The sequence below is a fragment of the Phyllobates terribilis genome, unplaced genomic scaffold (assembly GCF_046119375.1).
Source record: "Phyllobates terribilis strain yellow unplaced genomic scaffold, ASM4611937v1 Scaffold_249__1_contigs__length_2872098, whole genome shotgun sequence".
NCBI classification, from domain to species: domain Eukaryota; kingdom Metazoa; phylum Chordata; class Amphibia; order Anura; family Dendrobatidae; genus Phyllobates; species Phyllobates terribilis.
The window spans coordinates 1480131-1505152 of NW_027363009.1; the positions used below are offsets into that span (position 1 = coordinate 1480131).

Sequence of the window (25022 nt, forward strand, 5' to 3'; positions counted from 1 at the left end):
TGCCACATTCCGTCTACTGCAGGCGGGATACCTGGATGGCTGAATGTCACTGAGAAGCTCACAGAGACCGCCATAAGCAACAGTTTAAAAGAATGCCACAGACTAATCAACCAAACTTTTTGGGTTGGTTTCTCTTTTATAGTCTGCAGGCATTAAATGAAAGAAGTCAGTGTTCCAGCAGAGGGAGACAACGTTTCAGAAAAGGCATTGTAGCAAACCAAAAAAGAAATTTTAAGCGCAGCAGAGTAACCATCTCACATACCTGTTAGCTCAGGTGAGTTTAAAAGGCTGCTGTTGATAACAAGGGCATTTGCTAAATAAATGGTGTGTGTGCAACAATATACTGAAAGGTCAATTATATTGTGCAGCTTATCTCACCACCTGTAGTTATTTAGGTGAAAGCTCCAAAATGCTTGTCTAATATGTCTGTTTATCCAAAAGGAAGTATAGAGGGAGAGCTAGATAGATAGCATTGCATTACATTACATTACATGGCAATGCAATGCACAGTTGCTGAAGTTGAACCAAAATGAGCTTGTCATCTGGCTTCTGCAACTTTTAACATGAAAAATCCAATGAGGAGAAGAAAAGCAAAGCCAAAGAGTCCATCCCAAAATCCGACAAACAAGCAAAATGAACAAAAAGCATTGAATTCAATTCTTTCTGATTTTAGAAACTGCATTAAAGAAGGGGTGCACCGGTCCTGGAGATACTGCAATACCAGGTCAATGCGTGGAGTGGACAGAGCAAGCTCTTTTTCCATCTCCCTGTTCTAAAAATCCATTTAATATATGGTCCCCAGATAGGGGACGTATCAGATATTAAACTGATAAGAACAGATACTACACTTGATCTTAGCCAAAAGGCCGAGAAGCGATAACCAGAATTGGTTTCCGACTACGGTGCCACCCAAGGATTCTGAAAAGTCCATTTGTGGAGATGGCCACCTGGACTCCCGTTAAGAAGACATGCTGTCAACCTCTAGATCCCTCACATGCCTGCACTTTTCGGCTTGCTGCTGCTGCAATCCACGCGTTTTAGATCTGCATAACTCCACCTCTTTTAGCACAGTACCCTCAACCCCCGGCTGTTCCCACCCGCCTCAACACCGTTGGAAGGGAGGAGAACCAATTAAGGCGGGGGGGGGGGTGGAACGAGCAGCTGTCTACCCTTAGCAGGAGGGTTGCTGATTAATTACCTCTCCTGCTGCTGCTGCTGCTGGCTGTCCAGCAGCAGACTGAAGGTGGCTGCTGCTGTGCGCAGGTATATAAAGGCTCAGAGCCTATTATGACACGCGCAGCCAGCGTTCCATTGCCACATTCCGTCTACTGCAGGCGGGATACCTGGATGGCTGAATGTCACTGAGAAGCTCACAGAGACCGCCATAAGCAACAGTTTAAAAGAATGCCACAGACTAATCAACCAAACTTTTTGGGTTGGTTTCTCTTTTATAGTCTGCAGGCATTAAATGAAAGAAGTCAGTGTTCCAGCAGAGGGAGACAACGTTTCAGAAAAGGCATTGTAGCAAACCAAAAAAGAAATTTTAAGCGCAGCAGAGTAACCATCTCACATACCTGTTAGCTCAGGTGAGTTTAAAAGGCTGCTGTTGATAACAAGGGCATTTGCTAAATAGATGGTGTGTGTGCAACAATATACTGAAAGGTCAATTATATTGTGCAGCTTATCTCACCACCTGTAGTTATTTAGGTGAAAGCTCCAAAATGCTTGTCTAATATGTCTGTTTATCCAAAAGGAAGTATAGAGGGAGAGCTAGATAGATAGCATTGCATTACATTACATTACATGGCAATGCAATGCACAGTTGCTGAAGTTGAACCAAAATGAACTTGTCATCTGGCTTCTGCAACTTTTAACATGAAAAATCCAATGAGGAGAAGAAAAGCAAAGCCAAAGAGTCCATTCCAAAATCCGACAAACAAGCAAAATGAACAAAAAGCATTGAATTCAATTCTTTCTGATTTTAGAAACTGCATTAAAGAAGGGGTGCACCGGTCCTGGAGATACTGCAATACCAGGTCAATGCGTGGAGTGGACAGAGCAAGCTCTTTTTCCATCTCCCTGTTCTAAAAATCCATTTAATATATGGTCCCCAGATAGGGGACGTATCAGATATTAAACTGATAAGAACAGATACTACACTTGATCTTAGCCAAAAGGCCGAGAAGCGATAACCAGAATTGGTTTCCGACTACGGTGCCACCCAAGGATTCTGAAAAGTCCATTTGTGGAGATGGCCACCTGGACTCCCGTTAAGAAGACATGCTGTCAACCTCTAGATCCCTCACATGCCTGCACTTTTCGGCTTGCTGCTGCTGCAATCCACGCGTTTTAGATCTGCATAACTCCACCTCTTTTAGCACAGTACCCTCAACCCCCGGCTGTTCCCACCCGCCTCAACACCGTTGGAAGGGAGGAGAACCAATTAAGGCGGGGGGGGGGGGTGGAACGAGCAGCTGTCTACCCTTAGCAGGAGGGTTGCTGATTAATTACCTCTCCTGCTGCTGCTGCTGCTGGCTGTCCAGCAGCAGACTGAAGGTGGCTGCTGCTGTGCGCAGGTATATAAAGGCTCAGAGCCTATTATGACACGCGCAGCCAGCGTTCCATTGCCACATTCCGTCTACTGCAGGCGGGATACCTGGATGGCTGAATGTCACTGAGAAGCTCACAGAGACCGCCATAAGCAACAGTTTAAAAGAATGCCACAGACTAATCAACCAAACTTTTTGGGTTGGTTTCTCTTTTATAGTCTGCAGGCATTAAATGAAAGAAGTCAGTGTTCCAGCAGAGGGAGACAACGTTTCAGAAAAGGCATTGTAGCAAACCAAAAAAGAAATTTTAAGCGCAGCAGAGTAACCATCTCACATACCTGTTAGCTCAGGTGAGTTTAAAAGGCTGCTGTTGATAACAAGGGCATTTGCTAAATAGATGGTGTGTGTGCAACAATATACTGAAAGGTCAATTATATTGTGCAGCTTATCTCACCACCTGTAGTTATTTAGGTGAAAGCTCCAAAATGCTTGCCTAATATGTCTGTTTATCCAAAAGGAAGTATAGAGGGAGAGCTAGATAGATAGCATTGCATTACATTACATTACATGGCAATGCAATGCACAGTTGCTGAAGTTGAACCAAAATGAGCTTGTCATCTGGCTTCTGCAACTTTTAACATGAAAAATCCAATGAGGAGAAGAAAAGCAAAGCCAAAGAGTCCATCCCAAAATCCGACAAACAAGCAAAATGAACAAAAAGCATTGAATTCAATTCTTTCTGATTTTAGAAACTGCATTAAAGAAGGGGTGCACCGGTCCTGGAGATACTGCAATACCAGGTCAATGCGTGGAGTGGACAGAGCAAGCTCTTTTCCATCTCCCTGTTCTAAAAATCCATTTAATATATGGTCCCCAGATAGGGGACGTATCAGATATTAAACTGATAAGAACAGATACTACACTTGATCTTAGCCAAAAGGCCGAGAAGCGATAACCAGAATTGGTTTCCGACTACGGTGCCACCCAAGGATACTGAAAAGTCCATTTGTGGAGATGGCCACCTGGACTCCCGTTAAGAAGACATGCTGTCAACCTCTAGATCCCTCACATGCCTGCACTTTTCGGCTTGCTGCTGCTGCAATCCACGCGTTTTAGATCTGCATAACTCCACCTCTTTTAGCACAGTACCCTCAACCCCCGGCTGTTCCCACCCGCCTCAACACCGTTGGAAGGGAGGAGAACCAATTAAGGCAGGGGGGGGGGGGTGGAACGAGCAGCTGTCTACCCTTAGCAGGAGGGTTGCTGATTAATTACCTCTCCTGCTGCTGCTGCTGCTGGCTGTCCAGCAGCAGACTGAAGGTGGCTGCTGCTGTGCGCAGGTATATAAAGGCTCAGAGCCTATTATGACACGCGCAGCCAGCGTTCCATTGCCACATTCCGTCTACTGCAGGCGGGATACCTGGATGGCTGAATGTCACTGAGAAGCTCACAGAGACCGCCATAAGCAACAGTTTAAAAGAATGCCACAGACTAATCAACCAAACTTTTTGGGTTGGTTTCTCTTTTATAGTCTGCAGGCATTAAATGAAAGAAGTCAGTGTTCCAGCAGAGGGAGACAACGTTTCAGAAAAGGCATTGTAGCAAACCAAAAAAGAAATTTTAAGCGCAGCAGAGTAACCAGCTCACATACCTGTTAGCTCAGGTGAGTTTAAAAGGCTGCTGTTGATAACAAGGGCATTTGCTAAATAGATGGTGTGTGTGCAACAATATACTGAAAGGTCAATTATATTGTGCAGCTTATCTCACCACCTGTAGTTATTTAGGTGAAAGCTCCAAAATGCTTGCCTAATATGTCTGTTTATCCAAAAGGAAGTATAGAGGGAGAGCTAGATAGATAGCATTGCATTACATTACATTACATGGCAATGCAATGCACAGTTGCTGAAGTTGAACCAAAATGAGCTTGTCATCTGGCTTCTGCAACTTTTAACATGAAAAATCCAATGAGGAGAAGAAAAGCAAAGCCAAAGAGTCCATCCCAAAATCCGACAAACAAGCAAAATGAACAAAAAGCATTGAATTCAATTCTTTCTGATTTTAGAAACTGCATTAAAGAAGGGGTGCACCGGTCCTGGAGATACTGCAATACCAGGTCAATGCGTGGAGTGGACAGAGCAAGCTCTTTTTCCATCTCCCTGTTCTAAAAATCCATTTAATATATGGTCCCCAGATAGGGGACGTATCAGATATTAAACTGATAAGAACAGATACTACACTTGATCTTAGCCAAAAGGCCGAGAAGCGATAACCAGAATTGGTTTCCGACTACGGTGCCACCCAAGGATTCTGAAAAGTCCATTTGTGGAGATGGCCACCTGGACTCCCGTTAAGAAGACATGCTGTCAACCTCTAGATCCCTCACATGCCTGCACTTTTCGGCTTGCTGCTGCTGCAATCCACGCGTTTTAGATCTGCATAACTCCACCTCTTTTAGCACAGTACCCTCAACCCCCGGCTGTTCCCACCCGCCTCAACACCGTTGGAAGGGAGGAGAACCAATTAAGGCGGGGGGGGGGGTGGAACGAGCAGCTGTCTACCCTTAGCAGGAGGGTTGCTGATTAATTACCTCTCCTGCTGCTGCTGCTGCTGGCTGTCCAGCAGCAGACTGAAGGTGGCTGCTGCTGTGCGCAGGTATATAAAGGCTCAGAGCCTATTATGACACGCGCAGCCAGCGTTCCATTGCCACATTCCGTCTACTGCAGGCGGGATACCTGGATGGCTGAATGTCACTGAGAAGCTCACAGAGACCGCCATAAGCAACAGTTTAAAAGAATGCCACAGACTAATCAACCAAACTTTTTGGGTTGGTTTCTCTTTTATAGTCTGCAGGCATTAAATGAAAGAAGTCAGTGTTCCAGCAGAGGGAGACAACGTTTCAGAAAAGGCATTGTAGCAAACCAAAAAAGAAATTTTAAGCGCAGCAGAGTAACCAGCTCACATACCTGTTAGCTCAGGTGAGTTTAAAAGGCTGCTGTTGATAACAAGGGCATTTGCTAAATAGATGGTGTGTGTGCAACAATATACTGAAAGGTCAATTATATTGTGCAGCTTATCTCACCACCTGTAGTTATTTAGGTGAAAGCTCCAAAATGCTTGCCTAATATGTCTGTTTATCCAAAAGGAAGTATAGAGGGAGAGCTAGATAGATAGCATTGCATTACATTACATTACATGGCAATGCAATGCACAGTTGCTGAAGTTGAACCAAAATGAGCTTGTCATCTGGCTTCTGCAACTTTTAACATGAAAAATCCAATGAGGAGAAGAAAAGCAAAGCCAAAGAGTCCATCCCAAAATCTGACAAACAAGCAAAATGAACAAAAAGCATTGAATTCAATTCTTTCTGATTTTAGAAACTGCATTAAAGAAGGGGTGCACCGGTCCTGGAGATACTGCAATACCAGGTCAATGCGTGGAGTGGACAGAGCAAGCTCTTTTTCCATCTCCCTGTTCTAAAAATCCATTTAATATATGGTCCCCAGATAGGGGACGTATCAGATATTAAACTGATAAGAACAGATACTACACTTGATCTTAGCCAAAAGGCCGAGAAGCGATAACCAGAATTGGTTTCCGACTACGGTGCCACCCAAGGATTCTGAAAAGTCCATTTGTGGAGATGGCCACCTGGACTCCCGTTAAGAAGACATGCTGTCAACCTCTAGATCCCTCACATGCCTGCACTTTTCGGCTTGCTGCTGCTGCAATCCACGCGTTTTAGATCTGCATAACTCCACCTCTTTTAGCACAGTACCCTCAACCCCCGGCTGTTCCCACCCGCCTCAACACCGTTGGAAGGGAGGAGAACCAATTAAGGCGGGGGGGGGGGTGGAACGAGCAGCTGTCTACCCTTAGCAGGAGGGTTGCTGATTAATTACCTCTCCTGCTGCTGCTGCTGGCTGTCCAGCAGCAGACTGAAGGTGGCTGCTGCTGTGCGCAGGTATATAAAGGCTCAGAGCCTATTATGACACGCGCAGCCAGCGTTCCATTGCCACATTCCGTCTACTGCAGGCGGGATACCTGGATGGCTGAATGTCACTGAGAAGCTCACAGAGACCGCCATAAGCAACAGTTTAAAAGAATGCCACAGACTAATCAACCAAACTTTTTGGGTTGGTTTCTCTTTTATAGTCTGCAGGCATTAAATGAAAGAAGTCAGTGTTCCAGCAGAGGGAGACAACGTTTCAGAAAAGGCATTGTAGCAAACCAAAAAAGAAATTTTAAGCGCAGCAGAGTAACCAGCTCACATACCTGTTAGCTCAGGTGAGTTTAAAAGGCTGCTGTTGATAACAAGGGCATTTGCTAAATAGATGGTGTGTGTGCAACAATATACTGAAAGGTCAATTATATTGTGCAGCTTATCTCACCACCTGTAGTTATTTAGGTGAAAGCTCCAAAATGCTTGCCTAATATGTCTGTTTATCCAAAAGGAAGTATAGAGGGAGAGCTAGATAGATAGCATTGCATTACATTACATTACATGGCAATGCAATGCACAGTTGCTGAAGTTGAACCAAAATGAGCTTGTCATCTGGCTTCTGCAACTTTTAACATGAAAAATCCAATGAGGAGAAGAAAAGCAAAGCCAAAGAGTCCATCCCAAAATCCGACAAACAAGCAAAATGAACAAAAAGCATTGAATTCAATTCTTTCTGATTTTAGAAACTGCATTAAAGAAGGGGTGCACCGGTCCTGGAGATACTGCAATACCAGGTCAATGCGTGGAGTGGACAGAGCAAGCTCTTTTTCCATCTCCCTGTTCTAAAAATCCATTTAATATATGGTCCCCAGATAGGGGACGTATCAGATATTAAACTGATAAGAACAGATACTACACTTGATCTTAGCCAAAAGGCCGAGAAGCGATAACCAGAATTGGTTTCCGACTACGGTGCCACCCAAGGATTCTGAAAAGTCCATTTGTGGAGATGGCCACCTGGACTCCCGTTAAGAAGACATGCTGTCAACCTCTAGATCCCTCACATGCCTGCACTTTTCGGCTTGCTGCTGCTGCAATCCACGCGTTTTAGATCTGCATAACTCCACCTCTTTTAGCACAGTACCCTCAACCCCCGGCTGTTCCCACCCGCCTCAACACCGTTGGAAGGGAGGAGAACCAATTAAGGCGGGGGGGGGGTGGAACGAGCAGCTGTCTACCCTTAGCAGGAGGGTTGCTGATTAATTACCTCTCCTGCTGCTGCTGCTGCTGGCTGTCCAGCAGCAGACTGAAGGTGGCTGCTGCTGTGCGCAGGTATATAAAGGCTCAGAGCCTATTATGACACGCGCAGCCAGCGTTCCATTGCCACATTCCGTCTACTGCAGGCGGGATACCTGGATGGCTGAATGTCACTGAGAAGCTCACAGAGACCGCCATAAGCAACAGTTTAAAAGAATGCCACAGACTAATCAACCAAACTTTTTGGGTTGGTTTCTCTTTTATAGTCTGCAGGCATTAAATGAAAGAAGTCAGTGTTCCAGCAGAGGGAGACAACGTTTCAGAAAAGGCATTGTAGCAAACCAAAAAAGAAATTTTAAGCGCAGCAGAGTAACCAGCTCACATACCTGTTAGCTCAGGTGAGTTTAAAAGGCTGCTGTTGATAACAAGGGCATTTGCTAAATAGATGGTGTGTGTGCAACAATATACTGAAAGGTCAATTATATTGTGCAGCTTATCTCACCACCTGTAGTTATTTAGGTGAAAGCTCCAAAATGCTTGCCTAATATGTCTGTTTATCCAAAAGGAAGTATAGAGGGAGAGCTAGATAGATAGCATTGCATTACATTACATTACATGGCAATGCAATGCACAGTTGCTGAAGTTGAACCAAAATGAGCTTGTCATCTGGCTTCTGCAACTTTTAACATGAAAAATCCAATGAGGAGAAGAAAAGCAAAGCCAAAGAGTCCATCCCAAAATCCGACAAACAAGCAAAATGAACAAAAAGCATTGAATTCAATTCTTTCTGATTTTAGAAACTGCATTAAAGAAGGGGTGCACCGGTCCTGGAGATACTGCAATACCAGGTCAATGCGTGGAGTGGACAGAGCAAGCTCTTTTTCCATCTCCCTGTTCTAAAAATCCATTTAATATATGGTCCCCAGATAGGGGACGTATCTGATATTAAACTGATAAGAACAGATACTACACTTGATCTTAGCCAAAAGGCCGAGAAGCGATAACCAGAATTGGTTTCCGACTACGGTGCCACCCAAGGATTCTGAAAAGTCCATTTGTGGAGATGGCCACCTGGACTCCCGTTAAGAAGACATGCTGTCAACCTCTAGATCCCTCACATGCCTGCACTTTTCGGCTTGCTGCTGCTGCATCCACGCGTTTTAGATCTGCATAACTCCACCTCTTTTAGCACAGTACCCTCAACCCCCGGCTGTTCCCACCCGCCTCAACACCGTTGGAAGGGAGGAGAACCAATTAAGGCGGGTGGGGGGGTGGAACGAGCAGCTGTCTACCCTTAGCAGGAGGGTTGCTGATTAATTACCTCTCCTGCTGCTGCTGCTGCTGGCTGTCCAGCAGCAGACTGAAGGTGGCTGCTGCTGTGCGCAGGTATATAAAGGCTCAGAGCCTATTATGACACGCGCAGCCAGCGTTCCATTGCCACATTCCGTCTACTGCAGGCGGGATACCTGGATGGCTGAATGTCACTGAGAAGCTCACAGAGACCGCCATAAGCAACAGTTTAAAAGAATGCCACAGACTAATCAACCAAACTTTTTGGGTTGGTTTCTCTTTTATAGTCTGCAGGCATTAAATGAAAGAAGTCAGTGTTCCAGCAGAGGGAGACAACGTTTCAGAAAAGGCATTGTAGCAAACCAAAAAAGAAATTTTAAGCGCAGCAGAGTAACCAGCTCACATACCTGTTAGCTCAGGTGAGTTTAAAAGGCTGCTGTTGATAACAAGGGCATTTGCTAAATAGATGGTGTGTGTGCAACAATATACTGAAAGGTCAATTATATTGTGCAGCTTATCTCACCACCTGTAGTTATTTAGGTGAAAGCTCCAAAATGCTTGCCTAATATGTCTGTTTATCCAAAAGGAAGTATAGAGGGAGAGCTAGATAGATAGCATTGCATTACATTACATTACATGGCAATGCAATGCACAGTTGCTGAAGTTGAACCAAAATGAGCTTGTCATCTGGCTTCTGCAACTTTTAACATGAAAAATCCAATGAGGAGAAGAAAAGCAAAGCCAAAGAGTCCATCCCAAAATCCGACAAACAAGCAAAATGAACAAAAAGCATTGAATTCAATTCTTTCTGATTTTAGAAACTGCATTAAAGAAGGGGTGCACCGGTCCTGGAGATACTGCAATACCAGGTCAATGCGTGGAGTGGACAGAGCAAGCTCTTTTTCCATCTCCCTGTTCTAAAAATCCATTTAATATATGGTCCCCAGATAGGGGACGTATCAGATATTAAACTGATAAGAACAGATACTACACTTGATCTTAGCCAAAAGGCCGAGAAGCGATAACCAGAATTGGTTTCCGACTACGGTGCCACCCAAGGATTCTGAAAAGTCCATTTGTGGAGATGGCCACCTGGACTCCCGTTAAGAAGACATGCTGTCAACCTCTAGATCCCTCACATGCCTGCACTTTTCGGCTTGCTGCTGCTGCAATCCACGCGTTTTAGATCTGCATAACTCCACCTCTTTTAGCACAGTACCCTCAACCCCCGGCTGTTCCCACCCGCCTCAACACCGTTGGAAGGGAGGAGAACCAATTAAGGCGGGGGGGGGGGGGGTGGAACGAGCAGCTGTCTACCCTTAGCAGGAGGGTTGCTGATTAATTACCTCTCCTGCTGCGGCTGCTGCTGGCTGTCCAGCAGCAGACTGAAGGTGGCTGCTGCTGTGCGCAGGTATATAAAGGCTCAGAGCCTATTATGACACGCGCAGCCAGCGTTCCATTGCCACATTCCTTCTACTGCAGGCGGGATACCTGGATGGCTGAATGTCACTGAGAAGCTCACAGAGACCGCCATAAGCAACAGTTTAAAAGAATGCCACAGACTAATCAACCAAACTTTTTGGGTTGGTTTCTCTTTTATAGTCTGCAGGCATTAAATGAAAGAAGTCAGTGTTCCAGCAGAGGGAGACAACGTTTCAGAAAAGGCATTGTGGCAAACCAAAAAAGAAATTTTAAGCGCAGCAGAGTAACCAGCTCACATACCTGTTAGCTCAGGTGAGTTTAAAAGGCTGCTGTTGATAACAAGGGCATTTGCTAAATAGATGGTGTGTGTGCAACAATATACTGAAAGGTCAATTATATTGTGCAGCTTATCTCACCACCTGTAGTTATTTAGGTGAAAGCTCCAAAATGCTTGCCTAATATGTCTGTTTATCCAAAAGGAAGTATAGAGGGAGAGCTAGATAGATAGCATTGCATTACATTACATTACATGGCAATGCAATGCACAGTTGCTGAAGTTGAACCAAAATGAGCTTGTCATCTGGCTTCTGCAACTTTGAACATGAAAAATCCAATGAGGAGAAGAAAAGCAAAGCCAAAGAGTCCATCCCAAAATCCAACAAACAAGCAAAATGAACAAAAAGCATTGAATTCAATTCTTTCTGATTTTAGAAACTGCATTAAAGAAGGGGTGCACCGGTCCTGGAGATACTGCAATACCAGGTCAATGCGTGGAGTGGACAGAGCAAGCTCTTTTTCCATCTCCCTGTTCTAAACATCCATTTAATATATGGTCCCCAGATAGGGGACGTATCAGATATTAAACTGATAAGAACAGATACTACACTTGATCTTAGCCAAAAGGCCGAGAAGCGATAACCAGAATTGGTTTCCGACTACGGTGCCACCCAAGGATTCTGAAAAGTCCATTTGTGGAGATGGCCACCTGGACTCCCGTTAAGAAGACATGCTGTCAACCTCTAGATCCCTCACATGCCTGCACTTTTCGGCTTGCTGCTGCTGCAATCCACGCGTTTTAGATCTGCATAACTCCACCTCTTTTAGCACAGTACCCTCAACCCCCGGCTGTTCCCACCCGCCTCAACACCGTTGGAAGGGAGGAGAACCAATTAAGGCGGGGGGTGGGGGGGTGGAACGAGCAGCTGTCTACACTTAGCAGGAGGGTTGCTGATTAATTACCTCTCCTGCTGCTGCTGCTGCTGGCTGTCCAGCAGCAGACTGAAGGTGGCTGCTGCTGTGCACAGGTATATAAAGGCTCAGAGCCTATTATGACACGCGCAGCCAGCGTTCCATTGCCACATTCCGTCTACTGCAGGCGGGATACCTGGATGGCTGAATGTCACTGAGAAGCTCACAGAGACCGCCATAAGCAACAGTTTAAAAGAATGCCACAGACTAATCAACCAAACTTTTTGGGTTGGTTTCTCTTTTATAGTCTGCAGGCATTAAATGAAAGAAGTCAGTGTTCCAGCAGAGGGAGACAACGTTTCAGAAAAGGCATTGTAGCAAACCAAAAAAGAAATTTTAAGCGCAGCAGAGTAACCAGCTCACATACCTGTTAGCTCAGGTGAGTTTAAAAGGCTGCTGTTGATAACAAGGGCATTTGCTAAATAGATGGTGTGTGTGCAACAATATACTGAAAGGTCAATTATATTGTGCAGCTTATCTCACCACCTGTAGTTATTTAGGTGAAAGCTCCAAAATGCTTGCCTAATATGTCTGTTTATCCAAAAGGAAGTATACAGGGAGAGCTAGATAGATAGCATTGCATTACATTACATTACATGGCAATGCAATGCACAGTTGCTGAAGTTGAACCAAAATGAGCTTGTCATCTGGCTTCTGCAACTTTTAACATGAAAAATCCAATGAGGAGAAGAAAAGCAAAGCCAAAGAGTCCATCCCAAAATCCGACAAACAAGCAAAATGAACAAAAAGCATTGAATTCAATTCTTTCTGATTTTAGAAACTGCATTAAAGAAGGGGTGCACCGGTCCTGGAGATAATGCAATACCAGGTCAATGCGTGGAGTGGACAGAGCAAGCTCTTTTTCCATCTCCCTGTTCTAAAAATCCATTTAATATATGGTCCCCAGATAGGGGACGTATCAGATATTAAACTGATAAGAACAGATACTACACTTGATCTTAGCCAAAAGGCCGAGAAGCGATAACCAGAATTGGTTTCCGACTACGGTGCCACCCAAGGATTCTGAAAAGTCCATTTGTGGAGATGGCCACCTGGACTCCCGTTAAGAAGACATGCTGTCAACCTCTAGATCCCTCACATGCCTGCACTTTTCGGCTTGCTGCTGCTGCAATCCACGCGTTTTAGATCTGCATAACTCCACCTCTTTTAGCACAGTACCCTCAACCCCCGGCTGTTCCCACCCGCCTCAACACCGTTGGAAGGGAGGAGAACCAATTAAGGCGGGGGGGGGGGGGGTGGAACGAGCAGCTGTCTACCCTTAGCAGGAGGGTTGCTGATTAATTACCTCTCCTGCTGCTGCTGCTGCTGGCTGTCCAGCAGCAGACTGAAGGTGGCTGCTGCTGTGCGCAGGTATATAAAGGCTCAGAGCCTATTATGACACGCGCAGCCAGCGTTCCATTGCCACATTCCGTCTACTGCAGGCGGGATACCTGGATGGCTGAATGTCACTGAGAATCTCACAGAGACCGCCATAAGCAACAGTTTAAAATAATGCCACAGACTAATCAACCAAACTTTTTGGGTTGGTTTCTCTTTTATAGTCTGCAGGCATTAAATGAAAGAAGTCAGTGTTCCAGCAGAGGGAGACAACGTTTCAGAAAAGGCATTGTAGCAAACCAAAAAAGAAATTTTAAGCGCAGCAGAGTAACCAGCTCACATACCTGTTAGCTCAGGTGAGTTTAAAAGGCTGCTGTTGATAACAAGGGCATTTGCTAAATAGATGGTGTGTGTGCAACAATATACTGAAAGGTCAATTATATTGTGCAGCTTATCTCACCACCTGTAGTTATTTAGGTGAAAGCTCCAAAATGCTTGCCTAATATGTCTGTTTATCCAAAAGGAAGTATAGAGGGAGAGCTAGATAGATAGCATTGCATTACATTACATTACATGGCAATGCAATGCACAGTTGCTGAAGTTGAACAAAAATGAGCTTGTCATCTGGCTTCTGCAACTTTTAACATGAAAAATCCAATGAGGAGAAGAAAAGCAAAGCCAAAGAGTCCATCCCAAAATCCGACAAACAAGCAAAATGAACAAAAAGCATTGAATTCAATTCTTTCTGATTTTAGAAACTGCATTAAAGAAGGGGTGCACCGGTCCTGGAGATACTGCAATACCAGGTCAATGCGTGGAGTGGACAGAGCAAGCTCTTTTTCCATCTCCCTGTTCTAAAAATCCATTTAATATATGGTCCCCAGATAGGGGACGTATCAGATATTAAACTGATAAGAACAGATACTACACTTGATCTTAGCCAAAAGGCCGAGAAGCGATAACCAGAATTGGTTTCCGACTACGGTGCCACCCAAGGATTCTGAAAAGTCCATTTGTGGAGATGGCCACCTGGACTCCCGTTAAGAAGACATGCTGTCAACCTCTAGATCCCTCACATGCCTGCACTTTTCGGCTTGCTGCTGCTGCAATCCACGCGTTTTAGATCTGCATAACTCCACCTCTTTTAGCACAGTACCCTCAACCCCCGGCTGTTCCCACCCGCCTCAACACAGTTGGAAGGGAGGAGAACCAATTAAGGCGGGGGGGGGTGGAACGAGCAGCTGTCTACCCTTAGCAGGAGGGTTGCTGATTAATTACCTCTCCTGCTGCTGCTGCTGCTGGCTGTCCAGCAGCAGACTGAAGGTGGCTGCTGCTGTGCGCAGGTATATAAAGGCTCAGAGCCTATTATGACACGCGCAGCCAGCGTTCCATTGCCACATTCCGTCTACTGCAGGCGGGATACCTGGATGGCTGAATGTCACTGAGAAGCTCACAGAGACCGCCATAAGCAACAGTTTAAAAGAATGCCACAGACTAATCAACCAAACTTTTTGGGTTGGTTTCTCTTTCATAGTCTGCAGGCATTAAATGAAAGAAGTCAGTGTTCCAGCAGAGGGAGACAACGTTTCAGAAAAGGCATTGTAGCAAACCAAAAAAGAAATTTTAAGCGCAGCAGAGTAACCAGCTCACATACCTGTTAGCTCAGGTGAGTTTAAAAGGCTGCTGTTGATAACAAGGGCATTTGCTAAATAGATGGTGTGTGTGCAACAATATACTGAAAGGTCAATTATATTGTGCAGCTTATCTCACCACCTGTAGTTATTTAGGTGAAAGCTCCAAAATGCTTGCCTAATATGTCTGTTTATCCAAAAGGAAGTATAGAGGGAGAGCTAGATAGATAGCATTGCATTACATTACATTACATGGCAATGCAATGCACAGTTGCTGAAGTTGAACCAAAATGAGCTTGTCATCTGGCTTCTGCAACTTTTAACATGAAAAATCCAATGAGGAGAAGAAAAGCAAAGCCAAAGAGTCCATCCCAAAATCCGACAAACAAGCAAAATGAACAAAAAGCATTGAATTCAATTCTTTCTGATTTTAGAAACTGCATTAAAGAAGGGGTGCACCGGTCCTGGAGATACTGCAATACCAGGTCAATGCGTGGAGTGGACAGAGCAAGCTCTTTTTCCATCTCCCTGTTCTAAAAATCCATTTAATATATGGTCCCCAGATAGGGGATGTGACACCCCAGGGGTCTGGTTGCCACAGTAACGTAATGTTATGTCTGAGAGCAGGTGGGAGGTCCTTTGGTCAGGGATCCTGTGCATGCCACACCTCCTGCCCAGTCTTGGGAGGGGAAGAACTTCCCCTATAAAAACCTGGGGCTGAGGCAGGGTGAGGAGTAGAAGAAGAGAAGAAGTAGAGACAGCATAGGAAGAAACAGCAGTTACAAGGAGTCAGGGGCTGGCAGCTGCAGAGTTCGCCCTGACTAAGAAGACGTTTTACCGGACCCGGAGTCCGAGTCTGTGGGGACTAATTCCTACCCAGCAGCAGAATCCGTCAGGCAGGGGATTTCAGGTCCTCTGGCCCAGAAGCCCGAAGGCACGGTCACACGCGTGGGACCAGCACCGCCATCGTGGAGCGGAAGCCATTAGAAGGCCCCGAGTCACCGGCCATACGGGTGAGCACCACACGGTACACTCAGGGACGTGGGCTACTTACATCAGCTCCTAGCAAGGTAGCCAGAAGAGTACAGTCAGTTTGGGAGGCCTACAACTACGCCTGGCCAGGGGAGATCCCATCTGCTCAAGGACTGACCAGGCCCCATCCGCTAGCAAGTACTCCGGGAGGGTCTTTTGTTGTTACCAGTAAAGACCCTGAACTACACCGTACCGTCTCTGAGTGGTTCCTGCTACCCCCATCATCCACGTCGGCTGCCCTGAGGCCATACCCCTCCCGTTGGGGGTTATACTATCACGCTGCACAATCCTACCATCGGCCTCAGCGGTCTGCCCTGCAGCAGCAGCCCCCTGGCTGCACTCAACGGGTGGCGTAGTCATCAACCATTTACCGCTAACAGACTGCCGTCCAGTTTGACTCCCTGGGCACGGACCGGGTCACCGCCACGAGACTACAACCCTCAACAGATCCGGCTCCGGGTAAGCTCACGCAGCGCGACACAGGCCCAGGGGCGCGTCAACTTTGGCGTAGTCGGCAGGATCTCGTGCCCGCAACCACCGGGTACTGCGTGCCTGAAAAAGAGACTTTTCAAACTTACCAGTGGTGAAGATTCCCGCCATCCGGCGCCATCTTCAGCCTTCTTCCCGCCATCGGTGAAGTTTCCCGCCATCCGGCGCCATCTTCGGCCTTCTTCCCGCCATCCGTGGAGTTTTCCCGCCGTTGGACGCCATCTTGAGGACGCCGCGCGGGAAGAAGAGGGGCGTGGACTCCGAAAGCGCGCGAGAACTGAAGCCCCGCCTCACGTCCAGACGTTGCGTAAGGTCCTGGAAGGAGCCCAGCAGACGCCGACGTCACAGGAGCGCGACGGAAGGTCCTCAACCCTGACGATCCACTGCGGAGCCGCGGCCTACGGAAGAGGATCATCGCAAGGTAGGCCACGGTCCACTAGGGGGGAGGAAGATGTCGGATACGGAGGAGAGCTTCACTACCTCGACCCCCGCCAGCGCCACCGCTGCTGCAGTTATGCCCTTCACCATGCCATATATCCCGGGAGCAGCTTGGCTACCCCAGTACTCAGGGGAGTCACATACCCTGCATGACTTTAGAGAAAAGCTGGATAGCCTCTTCCAGGTGTACCCCCTCACAGAAGAGCAAAAAGTGAGCATCCTGGTGGCCCAACTAACCGGGGCAGCCAAAAGAGAAGTAAAATCTTGGCCACCTGGGAGGAGGACTGTCGCAGAGAAACTAACCCGGCTGAGGGACACCTTCGATACCCGCACCTCAGCCGAGATCAAGCTTAGATTCTACGGGTGCAAGCAGCGAGCGCATGAGAGTATAAGGGACTATGCACTAAACCTACAAGAGGCCCTGAGGGCCATAAAGCTGTTGACTGAACAATTTATAGAGGGTTTATATTGCAATACCCACCGAACCCAGTTGCGGGCAATGGCCTTACAGGATCCCCATCTGGACTTTGCACAGTTCAAGGATAGAGCTATCCGGGTGCTCCGAGAACCAGCACCGGGTGGCGTTGTGACCCACAGGCGCCCAGCTATCACTTACCACCAGGAGGCGGCGCCCTTGTCGGCAGGGCCTGTGGGAGCTGATGCGCAGGCTTTGGACAATGACCCGGCTCCAGACCTACACCATCAGGTCCAAGAGCTAGTTAAGAGCGTTGCTGCGCTAACCCGAACTGTGCAGTCTTTACAGGTTTCCACCCCAGGGAAGATCCAGCTGGCATCCGGACCGGAGGACATCCCGTGGCGTCGACCAAGGAGGACCCCACCGGCCAGAGGAAGACCCAGTGACCGATACAGCGAGGACGGACGACCCATCTGCCGCCGCTGCAATCAACCCGGACATATGGAAAGGTACTGTTCTTTAAACGGGCACAACCTGGGGTAGAGGGCCAACCCCCAGGAAAAAGATCACCAGGCCCATCGAACTGGCGCGACAGATATGTGGGAGGACGTCCAGTCTTGCCTGTGGTACTGGATGGCATTCCCATGAGTGCCCTACTGGATACCGGGTCACAGGTCACCACCATCCCGTACGTGCTCTTCAAGCAGTACTGGAATGACTCGGATATTACCCGCTACCCTGACGACGACTTGAGTATCATCGCCAGCAATGGCCAGCCCGTGCCACAGATCGGATTTAAAGAGGTGACCCTCAAAATCGGTAGAGTCGAACTGGCCGCACAGGGACTGATCATTGTAGATATTGATAAACATGAGAGTCACCCAAAAATAACTCTAGGAACTAACGTAATTGAAAATTGTCTTGCAGAGGTGATTTTCCTTTTACAGCAGGTTGCCAAGAACGCCAGCTCCGGCGAGCAGCGGGTGCTCCAGAAAGAGATCCGGGCACTGATGCAACGGCAACAAGTGGAACTCTCCGGCGGTGAGATTGGTAGCGTAAGAATGTGTGACCCTTTTCCTATTGCCATGCCCCCAAAAAGTGAAATGATGATTTGGTGCCGGGCAGCTATTGGTCTGAGAGGTAGAGATTACCAGGCAATGGTAGAACCAGTTTACTCAGACAGTAGGCCCACCATTTTGACAGCACGGGGGGTGGTCAATGTACGCCATGGGAGGGTGCCCGTTCGCATAATAAATATCGGGGAGAGGGAAGTGTACCTGCCCCGGTATGCCACGCTAGCCAAATTATATACCACTAATCAAAATTCTATACAATCTGTGGAACCCTTGCCTCCATCTCACCCGGAGGAAGGTAACGGCTCTAAGAAAGACATGGAGGACTGGTGTCAGCAACTACATCTGGGTACTGACTCCACTCCCTCACATCAGAAACAAGGAGTCTATCGGGTGGTTCAAGAGTATGAGAGAGTGTTTAGTAAACACCCGTTAGACTTCGGGCGAGTCAAGGGGGTAGAACACCGCATCCCCACGGGAGATCATCCTCCCATAAAAGAGAGGTATCGACCCGTACCCCCTGCACATTACCAACACGCCAAGGGGATGCTTAGAGACATGAAGGCGGCTGGGGTAATCCGGGATAGCTGTAGCCCCTGGGCAGCCCCACTAGTTTTAGTCAAAAAGAAAGACAACACCATGAGGATGTGTGTAGATTACCGGAAAATCAACCGTATCACACACAAGGATGCGTACCCCTTACCAAGGATAGAGGAGTCATTGACTGCTTTAAGATCTGCTAACTTCTTCTCTACCTTGGATCTCACTAGCGGGTACTGGCAGGTTCCTGTAGCAGAGGCGGACCGGGAGAAGACCGCATTCACCACCCCGATGGGACTTAGCGAGTTCACCTGCATGCCGTTCGGACTCTGCAACGCCCCAGGAACCTTCCAACGATTAATGGAGTGCTGTCTGGGCCACAGAAACTTCGAGACGGTCCTGTTGTACCTGGACGATGTCATCGTATACTCCAAAACTTATGAGGACCACCTGAAACACCTGGCGGAGGTGTTCGAAGCTCTGGCGAGTTACGGCCTAAAGGTGAAACCCTCCAAGTGTCACCTCCTGAAACCAAAGGTGCAATACCTGGGACACGTGGTGAGCGCTGACGGAGTGGCTCCCGACCCCGATAAGATCACCGCAATTAAGGGATGGCCAAGCCCCTCCAGCGTAAAAGAAGTGCGGCAGTTCCTAGGGTTGGTAGGCTACTACCGAAGGTTTATTCCCGGTTTCACCAAAAAGGCAGCGCCTATGCAGGACCTCCTGATAGGCCAGTCCCGGAAGGCCAAGAACCAGAAGCCGCCCTTCAAATGGGAAGAGCTAGAAGAAGAGTCCTTCCGCCAGCTGAAGATGGCCCTCACGAGGGATGAAATCTTGGCGTACCCGGACTATAGCCAGCCCTTCATCCTCTACACCGACGCCAGTAACATCGGGCTAGGAGCCGTACTGTCCCAGATTCAGCAGGGGAGAGAACGAGTAATCTCCTATGCCAGCCGAAAACTGCGACCCACCGAAAGGAACCCCGAGAATTACAGCTCATTTAAGCTAGAGTTCCTGGCCGTGGTATGGGCAGTCACCGAGCGCTTTAGGCATTACCTCGCTTCTTCCCGGTTCACCGTATACACGGATAACAACCCGTTGACACACCTGGACACGGCAAGACTCGGTGCCCTGGAGCAGAGGTGGATGGCCCGTCTGTCCAACTACGAGTTCACAATCAAATACCGGGCAGGACGCTCCAATACTAACGCGGACGCCCTGTCCAGGATGCCCAACCTGCCGGACGAAGGAGAAGATCCGGAGGGACTGGAAGAAGTTGAACTCCCTGCGTTCCACCGTCATGGGACTATCCAGTATTCCCACCGGGTAAGGGGTAAGCAGGCTGCTACGTTGAACCCCTTACCCCACTACAACTGGGCGGAAACGCAAGACAGCGACCCTGCCGTCCGACTGGTGAAGGAGATGCTGACTCGGCCGGAGGCTCGCCTTGAACCGGACGCTCCGGAGGAAGACAAACAACTATGGGCGGAGAAGAGTCGACTATTCCTTTACAAGGGGAAGTTGTGCCGCAGAATGGTCAACTCCCGGACGCATGAACTACTCTGGCAAGTAGTGGTGCCCCGAAGAGACGCAGCCATGGTGATGGAGGCATACCACGACGGAGCTGGACACTTCGGGTGGAAAAAGCTGGAGTTTCTGCTGCGCGAGCGGTTCCACTGGGTAGGCATGAGGGGAACCATCGAGAAGTGGTGCAGAGACTGTGGCCCGTGCAATCTGAGAAGGAAGGACCGGGCCAGCCAGAAGACTCCCCTGCAGTCCATCGTCACCCGGCAACCGTTGGAACTGGTAGCCTTGGATCATGTAAAACTGACCCCAAGCAGAAGTGGCTACGTCTACGCGTTAACCATCGTGGATCATTACTCCCGGTTCTTGGTTGTCGTCCCCGTCAAGGACTTAACGGCTCAAACAGCAGCTAGAGCCTTCCAGCAGCACTTCTGCCGTCCACACGGGTACCCGGACCAAGTGCTGACGGACCAGGGACCTGCCTTTGAAGCGGAGGTCTTCCAGGAATTCTGCAATCTGTATGGCTGCCGGAAGATAAGGACGACACCCTACCATCCACAAACTAATGGACTTTGTGAAAAAATGAACCAGGTGGTAATGGATCTTCTAAAAACATTGCCCCTGGAAGAACGCAGTCTGTGGCCTGAGAAGTTGCCCGATCTGGTGGACCTATACAACCACATCCCGGTAGGTTCCACCAACTGTACCCCGGCTTACCTAATGAGGGCAAGACCTGGTAAGTTACCTGTTGACCTGGAAATGGGAGTCCTGACACCCGAGGACACTTCACCAGAAACAGACTGGGACACAGAGAGGCAGCAGCAGTACCGGAGAGTACAGGAGAGCGTGGAGCGAAGTCTCTGTCAGGCTAGGGAAAGACAAGAGAAGACATACAACCAGTATGCTCCCGCTGTTCCCCTGGTACCCGGAGAGCAGGTCTTGAAGAGGAAGAGACGGCTCCACAAGTTGGACGACCAGTGGGAGAAGGACCCGTACACCGTACTGCCCTCAAGCCACGAAAACCCGAAGGTCTGTACCATCAGTAAAGACGGAGGGGAAACCACAGCCATTGTATCCCGGGACCACCTGAAGAAGTGTCCCGAACAACTGAGGAACCCTGAAGAGGAACAAGAAGACCATCGACCCGTAGAGGAAAGGGAAGATATGGTTAGTACCATGCTCGGGGACTTCCCTCGGTCTTGGACTCAAGTCAATGGTGCAGTTGTGGTACCCGTACTCACCTTCCTCCAACCATCATCCCAAGAACCTACGGAGCAACGGGTAGAGCTGGAAGAACAGCCGGTCCAGGAGGCAGAAGACTCCACACAAGCAGAACAGGAGAATCAACCCTCTGCTTATAGTGAGCCTGCCGTACCCCTAGTGAGACAAAGAGCCGGTAGACAGCTGCCCAGTTTACCCTTGACAGCTCCTACACCCTGTAGTTCAGGGCCAGACAGTCAGCTCCGTAGGTCCACTAGGGCCACTAGAGGCCAGTTACCCGCACGTTGGAGGATCTAAATGTTTAAGCTATTTTATAATGTTTACCTGTCTATAGTTGCTTGTGTGTAATTTTGTGTTTCTAGTTGTTTTTAGGAAACCTTGGTGGATTTACCGGGAATCCTTGTATATAGTTGGAGCGTAACCCAGGATGGACTAAAGACTGTCAAGGACTCGGGGTAGAACAGACCCCTACCTGGTTACGTCTCCCTGTTTCGGTGAAATGGACACCTTTGCTTTTCTTCAAAGACTGCACCCGGTTGCGGATACGCCGTGACCATCTTATTGTGTTTCCTTATTGTATTTTAGTGTTGTTGTTTTCACCTTGTTATGTTTTTCTATAATGTGTTTAGTCCCGGAGTACTAAATTTTACTAGGGGGGAATGTGACACCCCAGGGGTCTGGTTGCCACAGTAACGTAATGTTATGTCTGAGAGCAGGTGGGAGGTCCTTTGGTCAGGGATCCTGTGCATGCCACACCTCCTGCCCAGTCTTGGGAGGGGAAGAACTTCCCCTATAAAAACCTGGGGCTGAGGCAGGGTGAGGAGTAGAAGAAGAGAAGAAGTAGAGACAGCATAGGAAGAAACAGCAGTTACAAGAAGTCAGGGGCTGGCAGCTGCAGAGTTCGCCCTGACTAAGAAGACTTTTTACCGGACCCGGAGTCCGAGGCTGTGGGGACTAATTCCTACCCAGCAGCAGAATCCGTCAGGCAGGGGATTTCAGGTCCTCTGGCCCAGAAGCCCGAAGGCACGGTCACACGCGTGGGACCAGCACCGCCATCGTGGAGCGGAAGCCATTAGAAGGCCCCGAGTCACCGGCCATACTTGTGAGCACCACACGGTACACTCAGGGACGTGGGCTACTTACATCAGCTCCTAGCAAGGTAGCCAGAAGAGTACAGTCAGTTTGGGAGGCCTACAACTACGCCTGGCCAGGGGAGATCCCATCTGCTCAAGGACTGACCAGGCCCCATCCGCTAGCAAGTACTCCGGGAGGGTCTTTTGTTGTTACCAGTAAAGACCCTGAACTACACCGTACCGTCTCTGAGTGGTTCCTGCTACCCCCATCATCCACGTCGGCTGCCCTGAGGCCATACCCCTCCCGTTGGGGGTTATACTATCACGCTGCACAATCCTACCATCGGCCTCAGCGGTCTGCCCTGCAGCAGCAGCCCCCTGGCTGCACTCAACGGGTGGCGTAGTCATCAACCATTTACCGCTAACAGACTGCCGTCCAGTTTGACTCCCTGGGCACGGACCGGGTCACCGCCACGAGACTACAACCCTCAACAGATCCGGCTCCGGGTAAGCTCACGCAGCGCGACACAGGCCCAGGGGCGCGTCAGGGACGTATCAGATATTAAACTGATAAGAACAGATACTACACTTGATCTTAGCCAAAAGGCCGAGAAGCGATAACCAGAATTGGTTTCCGACTACGGTGCCACCCAAGGATTCTGAAAAGTCCATTTGTGGAGATGGCCACCTGGACTCCCGTTAAGAAGACATGCTGTCAACCTCTAGATCCCTCACATGCCTGCACTTTTCGGCTTGCTGCTGCTGCAATCCACGCGTTTTAGATCTGCATAACTCCACCTCTTTTAGCACAGTACCCTCAACCCCCGGCTGTTCCCACCCGCCTCAACACCGTTGGAAGGGAGGAGAACCAATTAAGGCTGGGGGTTGGGGGTGGAACGAGCAGCTGTCTACCCTTAGCAGGAGGGTTGCTGATTAATTACCTCTCCTGCTGCTGCTGCTGCTGGCTGTCCAGCAGCAGACTGAAGGTGGCTGCTGCTGTGCGCAGGTATATAAAGGCTCAGAGCCTATTATGACACGCGCAGCCAGCGTTCCATTGCCACATTCCGTCTACTGCAGGCGGGATACCTGGATGGCTGAATGTCACTGAGAAGCTCACAGAGACCGCCATAAGCAACAGTTTAAAAGAATGCCACAGACTAATCAACCAAACTTTTTGGGTTGGTTTCTCTTTTATAGTCTGCAGGCATTAAATGAAAGAAGTCAGTGTTCCAGCAGAGGGAGACAACGTTTCAGAAAAGGCATTGTAGCAAACTAAAAAAGAAATTTTAAGCGCAGCAGAGTAACCAGCTCACATACCTGTTAGCTCAGGTGAGTTTAAAAGGCTGCTGTTGATAACAAGGGCATTTGCTAAATAGATGGTGTGTGTGCAACAATATACTGAAAGGTCAATTATATTGTGCAGCTTATCTCACCACCTGTAGTTATTTAGGTGAAAGCTCCAAAATGCTTGCCTAATATGTCTGTTTATCCAAAAGGAAGTATAGAGGGAGAGCTAGATAGATAGCATTGCATTACATTACATTACATGGCAATGCAATGCACAGTTGCTAAAGTTGAACCAAAATGAGCTTGTCATCTGGCTTCTGCAACTTTTAACATGAAAAATCCAATGAGGAGAAGAAAAGCAAAGCCAAAGAGTCCATCCCAAAATCCGACAAACAAGCAAAATGAACAAAAAGCATTGAATTCAATTCTTTCTGATTTTAGAAACTGCATTAAAGAAGGGGTGCACCGGTCCTGGAGATACTGCAATACCAGGTCAATGCGTGGAGTGGACAGAGCAAGCTCTTTTTCCATCTCCCTGTTCTAAAAATCCATTTAATATATGGTCCCCAGATAGGGGACGTATCAGATATTAAACTGATAAGAACAGATACTACACTTGATCTTAGCCAAAAGGCCGAGAAGCGATAACCAGAATTGGTTTCCGACTACGGTGCCACCCAAGGATTCTGAAAAGTCCATTTGTGGAGATGGCCACCTGGACTCCCGTTAAGAAGACATGCTGTCAACCTCTAGATCCCTCACATGCCTGCACTTTTCGGCTTGCTGCTGCTGCAATCCACGCGTTTTAGATCTGCATAACTCCACCTCTTTTAGCACAGTACCCTCAACCCCGGCTGTTCCCACCCGCCTCAACACCGTTGGAAGGGAGGAGAACCAATTAAGGCGGGGGGGGGGGGTGGAACGAGCAGCTGTCTACCCTTAGCAGGAGGGTTGCTGATTAATTACCTCTCCTGCTGCTGCTGCTGCTGGCTGTCCAGCAGCAGACTGAAGGTGGCTGCTGCTGTGCGCAGGTATATAAAGGCTCAGAGCCTATTATGACACGCGCAGCCAGCGTTCCATTGCCACATTCCGTCTACTGCAGGCGGGATACCTGGATGGCTGAATGTCACTGAGAAGCTCACAGAGACCGCCATAAGCAACAGTTTAAAAGAATGCCACAGACTAATCAACCAAACTTTTTGGGTTGGTTTCTCTTTTATAGTCTGCAGGCATTAAATGAAAGAAGTCAGTGTTC

The 25022-nt window shown here is 48.3% G+C and overlaps 12 non-coding genes and 2 pseudogenes across 12 annotated transcripts; all 14 read right to left on the reverse strand.

Moving 5' to 3' along the window:
- Nucleotides 1–687: 687 nt before the first annotated feature.
- Nucleotides 688–878, reverse strand: LOC141217986 (U2 spliceosomal RNA). Its single transcript, XR_012286753.1, has one exon. It is a non-coding gene; the product is annotated as a U2 spliceosomal RNA (small nuclear RNA).
- A 1121-nt stretch (nt 879–1999) lies between these two features.
- Nucleotides 2000–2190, reverse strand: LOC141217988 (U2 spliceosomal RNA). The gene has a single exon (XR_012286755.1). It is a non-coding gene; the product is annotated as a U2 spliceosomal RNA (small nuclear RNA).
- Nucleotides 2191–3312: 1122 nt separating this feature from the next.
- On the reverse strand, nt 3313–3502 carry LOC141218194 (U2 spliceosomal RNA). Its single transcript, XR_012286951.1, has one exon. It is a non-coding gene; the product is annotated as a U2 spliceosomal RNA (small nuclear RNA).
- A 1123-nt stretch (nt 3503–4625) lies between these two features.
- On the reverse strand, nt 4626–4816 carry LOC141217989 (U2 spliceosomal RNA). Its single transcript, XR_012286756.1, has one exon. It is a non-coding gene; the product is annotated as a U2 spliceosomal RNA (small nuclear RNA).
- Nucleotides 4817–5937: 1121 nt separating this feature from the next.
- LOC141217990 (U2 spliceosomal RNA) lies at nt 5938–6128 on the reverse strand. Its single transcript, XR_012286757.1, has one exon. It is a non-coding gene; the product is annotated as a U2 spliceosomal RNA (small nuclear RNA).
- A 1118-nt stretch (nt 6129–7246) lies between these two features.
- On the reverse strand, nt 7247–7437 carry LOC141217991 (U2 spliceosomal RNA). The gene has a single exon (XR_012286758.1). It is a non-coding gene; the product is annotated as a U2 spliceosomal RNA (small nuclear RNA).
- A 1120-nt stretch (nt 7438–8557) lies between these two features.
- LOC141218284 (U2 spliceosomal RNA) lies at nt 8558–8748 on the reverse strand. Its single transcript, XR_012287037.1, has one exon. It is a non-coding gene; the product is annotated as a U2 spliceosomal RNA (small nuclear RNA).
- A 1120-nt stretch (nt 8749–9868) lies between these two features.
- Nucleotides 9869–10059, reverse strand: LOC141217992 (U2 spliceosomal RNA). The gene has a single exon (XR_012286759.1). It is a non-coding gene; the product is annotated as a U2 spliceosomal RNA (small nuclear RNA).
- A 1124-nt stretch (nt 10060–11183) lies between these two features.
- LOC141218213 (U2 spliceosomal RNA) lies at nt 11184–11374 on the reverse strand. The gene has a single exon (XR_012286969.1). It is a non-coding gene; the product is annotated as a U2 spliceosomal RNA (small nuclear RNA).
- A 1124-nt stretch (nt 11375–12498) lies between these two features.
- LOC141218535 (U2 spliceosomal RNA) lies at nt 12499–12689 on the reverse strand. Its single transcript, XR_012287231.1, has one exon. It is a non-coding gene; the product is annotated as a U2 spliceosomal RNA (small nuclear RNA).
- Nucleotides 12690–13813: 1124 nt separating this feature from the next.
- LOC141217993 (U2 spliceosomal RNA) lies at nt 13814–14004 on the reverse strand. Its single transcript, XR_012286760.1, has one exon. It is a non-coding gene; the product is annotated as a U2 spliceosomal RNA (small nuclear RNA).
- Nucleotides 14005–15123: 1119 nt separating this feature from the next.
- Nucleotides 15124–15247, reverse strand: LOC141218393 (U2 spliceosomal RNA; annotated as a pseudogene).
- A 7740-nt stretch (nt 15248–22987) lies between these two features.
- Nucleotides 22988–23099, reverse strand: LOC141218392 (U2 spliceosomal RNA; annotated as a pseudogene).
- Nucleotides 23100–24222: 1123 nt separating this feature from the next.
- On the reverse strand, nt 24223–24413 carry LOC141217994 (U2 spliceosomal RNA). Its single transcript, XR_012286761.1, has one exon. It is a non-coding gene; the product is annotated as a U2 spliceosomal RNA (small nuclear RNA).
- Between the last annotated feature and the right edge of the window lie 609 nt (nt 24414–25022).